Below are 14013 nucleotides of genomic sequence, written 5' to 3' on the forward strand. Positions count from 1 at the left end.
ACTCCTCAACGCTGAGCCGAAAATTCTGGCCAAACTCCTGGCTACCCGTTTGATTAGGGTACTTGGCGATTTGGTCCACCCGGATCAATCTGGCTTTATCCCGCACCGAAATACAGCATTGAACCTTAGGCGTCTTCATGGCGTCATCGCCAGGGCGGGCACGCTGCGTGAACCGGCTGTTGTGGCATCTCTTGATGCCACGATGGCCTTTGACACGGTGGAGTGGGCATATTTATGGGCCGTGCTGGCCAAGTTTGGTTTCGGTCGCGGTTTTGTGAGTTGGGTTCGGTTGCTGTACGAGGGGCCACTAGCGAATGTGGTGGTGAATGGACGGGCATCTACTCCGTTTCAGCTTGGTAGGGGTACCCGGCAGGGCTGCCCCCTGTCGCCTCTGTTGTTCGCCCTCGCCCTTGAACCGTTGGCTGCGTGGATACGTTGGCACCCGGATATATGGGGCCTTCGGTGGTCGTCTGATCATGAGGACCGTATTTCGCTATAGGCCGATGATATCCTGCTGTATCTTGCCTCACCTAAGAAGTCACTTATAGTGGTCTGTGACGTACTCGCATCGTTCGGTAGGAACTCGGGGCTTGTGATTAATTGGGGCAAATCGTACTTGTATGTTCTTAGAGGCGAGGTCCCACCGATCCCTAGAACATGTTCGATACAGATTGCCCAGCAGGGTTTTGTGTATTTGGGGATTTTTATATCCTTGGATCCTGCTGTGCGCTATGAGAGGAATCTGCTCCCCCCCTTGGCACGCTTGAGGCGAGATGTGGAAGGTTGGCGGAGGCTGCCACTCTCCCTCGTTGGGCGTGCGGCCCTGTTTAAAATGATGTCTCTTCCCCGCTTCCTCTACGCTCTCCAGAACACCCTGGACTGGGTACCGGCCAAATACTTTCGGGAGGTCGAAGGCCTCCAAAGGACGTTGCTTTGGGATGGGCGGCCGCGAATAGCTATTTCAAAGTTGACGCTCCCGTGGTACGATGGGGGCATTGCGCTCCCAGACATCCGACGGTACTATTGGGCCACGCAGCTGAGCGCGATCAACCATGGGTTTTATGGCCCTGCCCTCAGCCCTGGGTATGCCATGGATAGGTGGCTGCTGCGCGGCGGCAACTACTACAGGGCGTTGTATTCGCGGTCCTTAGACTCGTCCCTCACGGGGCCCACAGGTGTGGCGGTGCGCGTATGGAAGATGGCGACTGACTCGTTGGGCTGGAAGGATAGGCTAACCCTCGCTACCCCATTGTTTGAATCGGAAAGATTGGGAAGACTCTGGCACACGAAGGGCTTTGATAAGTGGGATCTGATAGGTATATCCAAGGTGGGAGATGTACTGCATAAGGGGAGGGTGAAGTCTTTCGAGGAGTTGCAGACTGAGTTTGAGCTAGGGCCCTCAGAGTATTTCAGGTATATCCAGCTGCGTCACGCCCTCCGATCAGTCCTTGTTGAGGGTGAGAAGGTGCCGGAGTCCTCTCCCCTCGAGGACCGAGTCCTTGATGGTCATATGCCCGAGAGCACGATCTCGCTCATATATAAGAAGTTGATAAACGTCCGGGCAGACTTGCTATTGGGGCTGAGAGAACAGTGGACCAGGGATGGTCTTGAGTTGGATAATGAGGACTGGCAGTCAGCGGTTTCTGCGCCTAAGGAGGTTGCGATCCCGTCGCGTCTGAGGCTGGTGCAGCTTAAAATACTGCACCGGGTGTATGTGACGGGGCCAAGGCTGGTCCACATGGGATTCTCGGAGGACGGCCTGTGCAGAAGGGGATGTGGTATGGTGGGTACTTTCTTGCACATCCTTTGGGAATGTGGTGTCATTGTGGAGTTCTGGAGGAGAGTCCATGCAGTTATGGGGGAGGTGACGGGCACTGCGGTACAGCCGGAGGCGCGGTGTTGCCTCCTGAACGTCTGGGGGCCCACTGACCTCGATGAGGCGCAGACCCAATGGGTGACTCTGGGTAACATGGTAGCAAAAAGGGATATCGCGCGGCTATGGGGCTCCTCGGGACCCCCTACACTGACCGCGTGGAAGGAAAACATGGATTGGAGCATGTTTAGGGAGAAGACGGTCTACTGCTCTAGAGGTCGCCCCCGGAAGTGGCATGCCATCTGGGGGCGGTGGAACCAATACAGGGGGGGAATATGTCTTGCCCCGGACCTGGAACCACCCGAGGAACAGCTTTCCCCCTGACCTACTTTCCAGCACAGCTTGGTTTTAGGAACTGTTCTGGGCCTCTGCTGTTCCCCTTCTTCCTCCGTACACAGTCTTGTACTTAGTAGACGAGTGGGGTCCGGTCTCCCCTGGGGGCCTCCGCCATGGGCTCACAATGTCCTTGCCTTGCTGGGGTTTGTTGTTAGTTTTTTCTGTGTTTATTTAAAATTGAACCTTTTGCATTATTCTTTGAACTGCATTGGGGACACATCACTGTATCTAACTTGCAATGCTGCCGAACCTTCGGGCTGTCGGCTGAATAGCTGTGTCCTGAATTTTGAAATAAAGGTTTTCAAAAAAAAAAAAATAAATAAAAAAAAAAAAATCCGGGTATAAGGTGAACTCATTAACCTTGAAGTACAGTGATTTATTTTCACGAGCCATTTTCAACGCGCTATCTCTATTGCGGTAATTGAGGAGTGTTGCCACGATGGGGCGTGGAGGGCCACCAGGAGAAGGACGGGGTCCAAGAGATCGATGCGCACGTTCCACAATTAGTTATGTTGAGAAGGATTCAGATCCGAAGGCTTCTCACAAGAGGTGCTGCATAAAGTCTTCAACTTGGCCCGTGTTCGTACTCTCCGGGAGGCCCATGACTCTGATATTATTGCGGCGGCTGTGAGCATCGAGATCCTCATATTTTGCCGCGATAACCTTCAGGAGCGTGTCCATCTGCGCCACTTGGCGCTGCATCTGGGAGCTTGCATCCTCCATGTCGGAAATTCGTGTTCCACCATTTTTAGCTGCTCATCATGTTTGTCCACCTTCTGCACTAAAAAGTCAAGGCACCTATTCATGGTGTCCATTTTTCCGGATGAGTCAGTGAGGCTATGCTGCATAGCCAATAATAGCGTTTTACCTCATCCGTTGGGGTCGTCCCCGAAGTCTCCAGCGTTTGTTCGGAGCCTTGTTGGCTATTGCCGTCCGCATTAGACCGTGTAGCCACTTTCTTTTGGGAGTCAAAGACCAGTTTGGGCTGGTGGCCATCAGATTTACCCATTGTTTGGGCCAAAGAGTTGGATGGAGGAGTGTGGCAGTAGTATAGGAGGACAGCACGATGTTAGGTACACCCAACGATCCACAGTAAGGGACGATATACAATCCGCGAACCCCCGTGTGCAAGGCGGGCAACAGCAGCGCAGTAGATGCAGTCACAGTGAGGGTTTAAAGCATGCTGTAGCAAAAGTCTACTATATGAATGGCTGACGGCCCCACCGCGGGACTGCAAAGAGGTGGCAGGGTGTGGGTGCGGTGCAGGATGTGGTGACTCGCATAACCAGCAACCAGTATGGGGATCCCACTAGTGAGCAGCTAGCAGGCAGTCGCGTAGGCCATCAGGGCAATGTCACCACCAGCAGAGCAAGTGCCCGGTGTTGTAAGGCTTAGGCGCAGCTACTAAAGGATCAGGCATCTAACTGCATCTTGTGGGCACAGCAAGGGACTCCATAGTGATGCGAAATCTCCTACAGCCAGCTAATTACCATAAGCTGTTCCCCGCCTGATGCTTAGTCTCGCGATATCGTCCAGAGTAGTGTCTGGGAATGTGACTAACAACAGCGCGCCAGGCACTTCAAACAATCCTGCGTGGGGGCAACAGTCAGAGTAGTACAGCGGAGACCATGGACGATGACAACGCCACTGTAGAACAGCAGGGCTCCCCTTGAGCCACCGCAGGAGGACAGCACTGGAAGATACAGTAAAGGCGGCGGACGTGTGGCAGAGGAAATCTTTAGCGCTTCTGGGGGAGATGAACCACCACCGATAGCAGCAACCCGCTGTGGGTAATTATCAAGTTAGGAGCCAGTAATTATAGGCCCGATGTCTGCAGGCGGTGTGGACGGGAGTGCTAACGAGGCTCCCGGGGAGTGTCGGAGCAGGGTCAGCGGGAAGCCCAGGCGCGGCTCACAATCCGGAGCACGGGGATTAGTGCAGGGCAGCAGGCACCTCACCGTGTGTCTCCAGTAGCTCAGCCACGTCACCGTACCGCATTCCCCTCTCAGCAGCGTCAGCAGGGCATTCAGGTGGGCAGGTTGTCAGTGGGTATCTGGAACCAGCGAACGCCGCCGGCGAAGGAGGCCTGCCACCACGTGGGATCCCCAGACCTCTCGTAGCCGCGGTTGCCGAGGAGGCCTCCAGAATGTGCAGTGCGCTCGCCCCTCGAGACCCAAAGGTCCAGCGGAATTTCCCAGCAGCGTCAGGGAGCCAGGAAACTCGCCACACCATTGAAGAATATATTCAGCAATAGGCAGCTACCATTTTAGGCTGGATTCATGCGGTAGTGTCGAGGGCTCCTGTAATCCTCTCCTCGGGATGACGCTCATGCTTTATAGGGGTCCACCTCCCATCCGTCCCCAGCCCGGAATATGTATAATACACACGGACTCAGGAGACAGGTGGGTGAGGGAAGGAAGGGATGGAACAGCAGGGAGAAGGACCTGAAACGAAACAAGCAGATGTTCAGACACGTAGCTTGCTAACTTCTTCCCCTCCCCTCTGTGCTAGAGTTGCGTCTACTGTTCCTCGTTTACCTGCTTATCTTCCTCCCGTTATCTGGTTTTTATAGGAATTGCAACTGTCGTGGTTTCTGCCCAGTTGATCTCACTGGGTGGAGGTTCAACGTCTCAGGAGCAGCCGCACCAGCAAACGACTGGAGCGAGGGCCAGAGAAACAAGGGCAGCTCAATACGTCTTGAGCGTAAGCCCCTGTGCCACGACTTTACCCTTCTCTTTGTAGCACGCCGCACGCGCGCTGCCCTGTTGCACTCACGGAAGGCAAGGCCTCGATCTTGTCGTGGCTGGGTTTCGCGGAATGGTCTGGAGGTAACTGCTGGAGGCGCTACCACTCCAGGCCCGGAATATTCGTGGGCCGAGGAGCGCCGAGTTTGAGGTTTTCTTGGCCAAAGGAGTTGGACCGATTCCGTAGCAACTTTTATCGCTACTCTCTCTGAACTCTGACCGTCTGGGGGAGAAAGAGCTCAAAGCGGATACGAAAGGGCCCCCTGATTTCGGAAGGCCTGCTTGACGGTGCTCGCGCTGCCACTCTAATGCGCACTGTTGGGGAGCAGAGGAGCGCGCACCTTGGAACGTTGGCCCGGAAATCCGTGGGCTTTCTGGTGTCGCTGTAATCGCTACCACTCACCTCCTGTTGGTGGAAGAAGGAGCAGATGAGGGCGCGGACTGGAACTCGGGAAGACTTCGAAGAATGAGGACCTGCAGGCTGGGAGCTGCGAAGACACTGGCCGCTGACGGTAGACAAACACATCCGGAATCATTGGCAACGCCCCCCATGTCGTCTCGGCTTTTATTCGCTTCCTGGACGTGATGCGTGTTACGTGAAGCGTACGATCGCTAAGGCCTCTGGGAGATGTAGTTGTATGCAAGTTTTCTTCTGTGGCTGCCGGAGATTGTTTCTTCTCGGTTCCTCACCGAGCGCGTGCGTGATCATGACAGCACACCCCCCTTCACACCGCCTCCTGTGCCGAGAGAGCCACCGGGCTTGGTTGGACTACGGCAGTGGAAAGCCACCACCAGGCGGTCCGCGTGTATCGCTAAAGCAGGTTCCCATGAATTATCTTCAGGGCCATACCCCTTCCAGGCCAGGAGGTACCACAACTTGCCCCTCACCAGCTTGGAATCCAGTACTCTTCGTACCACGTATTCTTGTTCATGTTTCACCCACACCGGAGCCGGGACCTTCCGAACGGGACATAGCGAGGGCTTGAGTAACGAGACGTGGAACACTGGGTGGATGCGCAGATGCTGTGGTAGCCGCAACTGCACTGCCACGGGGTTCACGTGTCGAACCACAGAGTAGGGACCTATATATTTTGGATCAAACACACTGGGTCTCCTGAATTTAATATTCTTCGTAGATAGCCATACTCTATCCCCTTTGTGGTAAACTGGAGTGGGTCTGCGGTGTTTGTCTGCTTGGGTTTTGTAACGTGTTTTAGCTAAGCGAAGGTGTGCACGGGCTTGTTTGAGTGCTGAGCGAATGGTGTTGAGCCTACTCTGTAAATCGGGAAGGCACACATTCGTACGAGGGAGTATGAAAGGGACAAATCGGGGGTGATACCCTGAGGAGAGAAAGAAGGGTGTTTGTTGAGTGGAGGAGTCCATGGAGTTATTGTACGCTATCTCGGCCACCCATAACCAATCAACCCATGCTTCCGAAGCGTGGTCCACGTAGCATCGTAGGTACTGCTTTAAAGTCTGGTTGAGCCTCTCAGTTTGCCCATCTGTTTTAGGGTGGAAGCTCGTGGAGAGGGAGGACTTGATGCCTAGTTCGTCACACCATACCTTCCAAAAACGGGCATTAAATTGCGAGCCTCTGTCCGATACAATGCCGAGAGGAAGGCCGTGTAGCCGCACGATGTGTATTAGTAAAAGCTTCGCCAACGCACCTGCCGTGGGCACCTGTTTGCATGCGATAAAGTGCCCCATCTTTGTGAGATAGTCTATGACGACAACTATCGCCGTGCAGCCTTGGTCCTTTGGCAAACCCACTATGAAGTCGATTGAAATTCTTTCCCAGGGATGCATAGGGGTTGGGAGTGGCATTGGTGGTCGGTTTTCATTTGAGCACACACGGAACACCTTTTCACCCACTGTAAGATGTCCGGCCGAACGGATGGCCACCAGAACTGTCTCAACACTTTTTCTAGGGTTTTTGTTCCCCCCATGTGCCCTGCGCATGGTAGATCGTGGCACCACGTGAAGACGAGTTTACGGAGTTTGTGGGTAGGGACCAACACTCTGGAGCCACACATGGGTATACCATGTTGTAGGTGCCATTCTTTATGGCTCTTCAGCCAGGAGGCTCAGGCGACCGTCTGTATTCCTCGTTTCACTCCTTGCAGAAAGGACTCGGTCTTTATACTGCCCACCACTTGCTCTGGTGACAGAATGGGTTGGTCGGGAGTCTCTGTGGGAAGACAAGGAAGTTCCTGTCTAGATAAGGCATCGGCTTTCTTGTTTCGAGTTCCCGGCCGATATGTGACGAGGAAGTGATACTCTGCAAAAAAGAGCATCCATCTCTTTTGACGAGGGGAGAGATGTCGGGCTGATCGAAGGAACTGGAGGTTCCGGTGGTCTGTGAACACAGTCACCTGATGTTGAGCTCTCATCAACCAATGTCGCCACTCCAGAAACGCCTCTCGGATGGCGAGTAGCTCTTTTTCAGAGATCGTGTAGTTCAGCTCTGCCGGGTTTAATTTTCTGGACATGAAGGCGACCGGATGGAGCTGTCCGGTATCCGGATGACGCTGGGAGAGGATGGCTCCTACTGCCACATCAGAGGCATCGGCTTCAACGATGAAGGGTAGATCGAGCTTGGCGTGACGTAAAATGGGAGCGGACGTAAAGGCTTTCTTGAGTCATTCAAAGGCGGCTTCTGCGTCAGGCGACCATATCAATGGGATTCCTTTCCGTGTCAACTTGGTGAGAGGGGTCACCATCTGGGAGAAGTGGTGGATGAACTTCCGATAGAAGTTTGAAAAGCCAAGAAAGCTCTGTACGTCTTTCACGGTTCTCGGCTGGGGCCACTGGGCAACCGCTTGTACTTTGCGGTCTGTCATGATTTGTCCGGCTGGGGTTAACAGGACTCCGAGGAATTCCACTGTGGTGACATGAAATTCACATTTCGTGAGTTTGCAAAATAAACGATGTTCTTTCAGGGCCCCTAGTACCAACTTCACGTGGCCAATGTGTTCTTCTTGATCGGATAAAAAGATCAGGATATCGTCTATGTATACCACGACGAATTTGTCCAAGAAGTCCCTCAACACCTCGTTGAGGAAAAACTGAAATGCGGCCGGGGCATTACATAGCCCGAAGGGCATCACCAAATACTCAAACAGGCCGAATCTCGTTTTGAACGCGGTCTTCCACTCGTCGCCTTCTCTTATTCTCACCAAATGATAAGCCCCTCGGAGATCTAGTTTAGTGTAGACTTGTGCTCCCCGCACTTGCTCCAATAATACGGGAATCAGCGGCAGTGGATATTGGTTCTTTATGGTCATCGCATTGAGGGCGCGGTAGTCGATACAGCAGCGAAGCTCGCCGTTGGCCTTCGGAATGAAGAAGAGGGGCGACGCGGCGGGAGACCTGGAGGGGCAAATAAATCCCAATCCCAAGTAGGTATCCAAGTACTCACGGAGATGACAGGTTTCGGGACCTGTGTTGGCGTATATTCTGCTACACGGGATGGTGGCCCCAGGTATCAAGTCAATGCGACAATCGTAGTCCTGATGTGGAGGTAGTTCCTCCGCCTTCTGCTTGTCGAACACTTCATTGTAATGGGCGTACCAGTCTGGGAGTGTCACATCTTTCTCGGCTGCGGTGGCCACTTGGTGAGCGGAAGCGGTTTCCTTGTCAGGAGTGGGCTCCGGGTGTTTGCAGTGGATTTGGCAAAAGGCAGAGCAGAATAATAACGAGTTAGTCGACCACCATATGAGGGGTTCATGTAGTTTCAACCATGGCAAACCCAAGATGAGGTTACATCGGGGTGCTTGGATGATGTTGAGGGTGAGCCATTCGCTGTGATCCCCTCCTATGGTAACCCAAAGGGAAGGCGTAACGTACTTGATGGGTCCTGATTGCAGCTCTTTGCCGTCTACCGCGTAGACAAGTTCTGGAGTGTCTTTGAGTAGGAGTGGAATACCCAGCCTCTCTGCCTCTGCTTTATCCAAAAAGCAGCCGGTGGCCCCGGAGTCAATCATAGCCCTAATGCTTCGGGGTTGTTGGTCTATCACTACCTGTAAAGAGATAAAAAAGTGGTCGGGCTCTTTGGTATTGTCTGCTTCCATAGAAGGGATTGAATGAGAGCTTGAGGGTTTCCCTTCCTGCACCGTCAAGCGCTTGAGTTTCCCGCCGGTCCTTCCCCGGTTATGGTTGCTGCTTGACCGGCGCGTGTTCTGCTGTTCTTAGGCCGAACTGGGCATTCTCGCAAGAAATGGCCTTTCTTGCCACAGTATAAACAGAGGCCTTGTTTCCGACGGTGATCTCGTTAAGGATGCTCGCACCGTCCCGATTTCCATGGGGTCGGCTCGGGTTGGCACATGGTCTGGAACATGGGGGTGATCGTAGGACACAGCCTTCTCTTTTAGTCTGTGGTCCCCTTTTCTTTCCTTTAGCCGGTGTTCCAATCGGGAAGCCAGTTCAATCATTGCCGCACAAGTCCGAGGTTGCGGGTCTATTTGGGCTATGACATCCTTTAGCTCTTCTGTTAGCCCTCTATAGAAGATTGCGGCCTGCTTATATTCTGGCCAGTCGGTTTCGGCTACCAACCGCCGAAAGCTGTTGATGTATCCAATAAAATCGGAACTGCTTTGTCGAAGGTCAAGGAGGTCGCGGTCAGCAGAGAAGGTGTCCGCCCGTCGATCAAAGGTTTTTTCGAACTCGCTTCGGAATGTGTCCCAATCGTACAAGAGGGCGTCGTCTCTTCGGACGATCGGAACGGCCCATTGCGCGGCTTCTCCTGCCAGGTATGAGAAGAGAAACACCACCCTGGCTTGGTTGGTCGGAAACAGTTTGGGTTTGCAATGGAAATGCAATAGTATTTGAGTCATGAAAACTTGAACCTTTTGTATGTCTCCGTGAAACTGTTCAGGAGGGGCTAAGGGAACATGAGCCGGCATCTCTACAGCTACTTGAGGTGTCGGGGTAGGGAATACGTTCCCCGCATCAAAGGGGTTTCTCTGGAGGCGGTCTAAGCGAGTGTGTAATGCGGCGGTTTCCGCTCGAGATGTAGCTAATTCTACCTGCACTTGGGCCAAAGCGGCTAACACGTCTTCTAACGTGGCCATGACCCTATATCAGCGTGATCAGGAGGAGGATATTTCGTGGGCCAATGATTCTGTCGAGGGCTCCTGTAATCCTCTCCTCGGGATGATGCTGATGCTATATAGGGGTCCACCTCCCATCCGTCCCCAGCCCGGAATATGTATAATACACACGGACTCAGGAGACAGGTGGGTGAGGGAAGGAAGGGATGGAACAGCAGGGAGAAGGACCAGAAACGAAACAAGCAAATGTTCAGACACGTAGCTTGCTAACTTCTTCCCCTCCCCTCTGTGCTAGAGTTTCGTCTACTGTTCCTCGTTTACCTGCTTATCTTTCTCCCGTTATCTGGTTTTTATAGGAATTGCAACTGTCGTGGTTTCTGCCCAGTTGATCTCACTGGGTGGAGGTTCAACGTCTCAGGAGCAGCCCCACCAGCAAACGACTGAAGCGAGGGCCAGAGAAACAAGGGCAGCTCAATACGTCTTGAGCGTAAGCCCCTGTGCCACGACTTTACCCTTCTCTTTGTAGCACGCTGCACGCGTGCTGCCCTGTTGCACTCACGGAAGGCAAGGCCTCGATCTTGTCGTGGCTGGGTTTCGCGGAATGGTCTGGAGGTAACTGCTGGAGGCGCTACCACATCAGGCCCGGAATATCCGTGGGCAGAGGAGCGCCGAGTTTGAGGTTTTCTTGGCCAAAGGAGTTGGACCGATTGCGTAGCAACTCTTATTGCTACTCTCTCTGAACTCTGACCGTCTGGGGGAGAAAGAGCTCAAAGCGGATACGAAAGGGCCCCCTGATTTCGGAAGGCCCGCTTGACGGTGCTCGCGCTGCACTCTAATGCTCGCTGTTGGGGGGCAGAGGAGCGCGCACCTTGGAACGTTGGCCCAGAAATCCGTGGGCTTTCTGGTGTCGCTGTAATCGCTACCACTTACCTCCTGTTGGTGGAAGAAGGAGCAGATGAGGGCATGGACTGGAACTCGGGGAGACTTCGAAGAACGAGGACCTGCAGGCTGGGAGCTGCGAAGACACTCGGTGCTGACGGGAAACAAACACATCCGGAATCATTGGCAACGCCCCCCCATGTCGTCTCGGCTTTTATTCGCTTCCTGGACGTGACGCGTGTTACGTGAAGCGTACGATTGATAAGGCCTCTGGGAGATGTAGTTGTATGCAAGTTTTCTTCTGTGGATGCCGGAGATTGTTTCTTCTCGGTTCCTCACCGAGCGCGTGCGTGATCATGACAGGCAGTGGGTAGGATTTTTATTGGAGAGTTCTTGCCAAGCTTCCAGAGCCTCACAGGCGTGCGGCCATCTTGGTCATGCGCCACCTAGTGCCCCACCCCTTTAAATACATTTTAAAAAATTTTTTTTAAAAGGCAGGCCGGCCCTGGTGGATGGGGTCCCCGGGGTCATAACTGGCCTGAGGAACAAGTTACTTACCTTCGGTAACGCTTTTTCTGGTGGATACAGTATCTGCCTGTGGATTCCTCACCTTGTGAATATCCCCTGCGCCAGCATTCCACTGAACTTTTCTTTCCCAGCACTGCACGTCGACGTGGGCGACGTCACAATGCATCGGCTCCGCTCGCGACTCCGTACGACGTCACCGGAGCCATAAGAAGCCCACTCACACATCTATGCACAGAGTCACACTCCTCCCACCCACCCACCCACACACAGTCTCCCATACAAATACTCAGGCAACCAATCAATAACCCATATAGACACTCATGTAGATAATGACCAACACATGCAGCAGCTTACACAACAAGAAATACTGATACACACATTCAGACAGTTTAGTCACTAACCCATGCATTCAGTAAGACACATTTAATCACTCACTTATACAGTCAGTCAGTCATGCACCTACTAAATCCTTCATCCAGACACTTATACACCCACTCATTCTTCAATACACCTTGGCATATATATAAAACATATTTAAACTTTACAGAAACACACAGTCACTGGATGATGTCATCAGTGATGTCATTTGAGATGTCATCAGTGATGTCAGTGACCATGTCATGAATGATGTAAAATGTGACGTCATCAGTAGTGCATTGCGGGGGCGCGAGTTAAAGTTAGCTGAACTAACTATAACGGGGGAATTTCTATGGTTTTGTACGAGTGAAATGTCCAACTAACTACAACGTCCTTGAAACCTACGTTTTTTTCAGTGAATTTCTAAGGTTTTTTAAGTGCTAATTTCTAACTATAACGTGCCTGAAACCTATGTTTTTTTCAGTGAAAGAAAAAAAAAAAAATATATATATATATATATATATATGACAGCAGGAGTGGAGAAAGAAACAGGGCCATCTTAAGGATTTTGGGGGGCCCTGGGCCAAACCTATTTTGGGGGCCGCTCTTCAGAACAGGTTTGAATTTATGATTTAATATCAGCTCTTTCATGCCCTCTTAGGCCTCTTAGGTGTGGAGGAGTGTGGCTCAATGGTTAGAGCGGCAGACCCTGAAGCAGAATTCTGGCCAGGGACCAGGGTTCGATTCCCGCCTCGGCGGGGCTCGGGCTCAATTTCCTCGGACCTGTCTATTCTCGCCTCGGTGCCTATTCTAATCAAGGGCCCCACGCTGCAACTCTGGGCAATAGCTTGCTTAGCCTCCACACCGGCCCCAACAGCGCTAAGGATGCCTGGCTTCACCCTGGGGGTGCCCAGGAGTGGACACTTCACAGGGAAAGCCAGGAGGGGTTCCACAGCGATATGAGTATCAGCGCCAGGAAACCGCAAAAAGGCGACACCGCAAGGTGGCCGTCTGGTGACAGTGCGCTCTATAAGTACCTTGACATTTACATTTAGGCCAGGGCACTGACCGTATACACTCGCAATTGTCCAAATTCTAAATATGTACATCTAATGTTCAGGGGAAGTGATGTGTGTTATCAATATTGTAACACATCAGCAGTTAATATTACTGTAAATAATATCTGTGACACACTCTAAGATGAAGCGAGTGACGAAGAGGCTGCAGGAGAAGAAGAGGCTGCTGGTGAAGAGGACATCGTCAGCAACACAGAAACAGGAAGCTTCCCAAGAGACCCTTTAAAAGTCAGTTGTGAAAGCGCTAACAGTTGACTTTTAAAGGGCCTTTTGGGAAGCTTCCCGCCAGTCCATGTGTGACGTCACACAGGCGGGCACAGAGGCCTGCAGTAAATACAGAAGATGGCCGCAGGAGCATTCGTAGTGAATACGTATTCACGCTCCTGCAGCCATCTTCTGTGTTTACTGCCAGCCTAATTGGAAAAGTAGAAATGGCAAGGCAAGGTCCGCGGGCCGCAAATGAAGGCTTGCTGGGCCACTGGCGGCCCGTTGGCCGTACTAAGAGTACCACGGACGTATAGGGTCTCATTAGGACGTCATCTGACTATTGTTAACACAAAAAGAGAGAATAGTAAGAGACCCTTAGGTGAAATTCAATTAGTCTGATAAATAATTCCAGCACCTGCCAATGGTAGACACTCGCCACAAGGTATCCTGAGTACACAGCTGAACTCGCTTCAAATAGGATAGCTTGTATCTTAAAGAATCTGCTGAGAAATCAATTGCCACCTACTTTCTGACTTAAAAGATTAGCAACTCATGCCTCTGTGCACACACACACTCAATTCACCAAATTGGCTGTCAATTTATGACTAAAGTTGATTTTGTTATTTAACGATGTACACAAGTTTAAATTTAAATTGGTTCTCATTGAATCAAAATGGTTATCCCTTCAAAAGGACAGGGCGAATATAGGAACACAAGTATCACAGGTTTATCACTTCTATTTACCTTCTACCTTACCACACATCTCATGCCCTCTGAGATACTTGTGTTTGAAAATATTGTTCTCAAACAGGTAAATGCCTTGGAGAACCAGAGTACGTCCAACCTTACAATATCTCCATGGAAAAGCTATTGTTATCCAAGAAACTGAAAAATATGAAGCAGAAATAAGACAACTCATCAACCATGATCATTTTAGAAAACTTACTAGCAAACCCTTCAAAGAC

Source organism: Triturus cristatus, chromosome 1_2 (genome assembly GCF_964204655.1).
Source record: "Triturus cristatus chromosome 1_2, aTriCri1.1, whole genome shotgun sequence".
Taxonomy (NCBI): domain Eukaryota; kingdom Metazoa; phylum Chordata; class Amphibia; order Caudata; family Salamandridae; genus Triturus; species Triturus cristatus.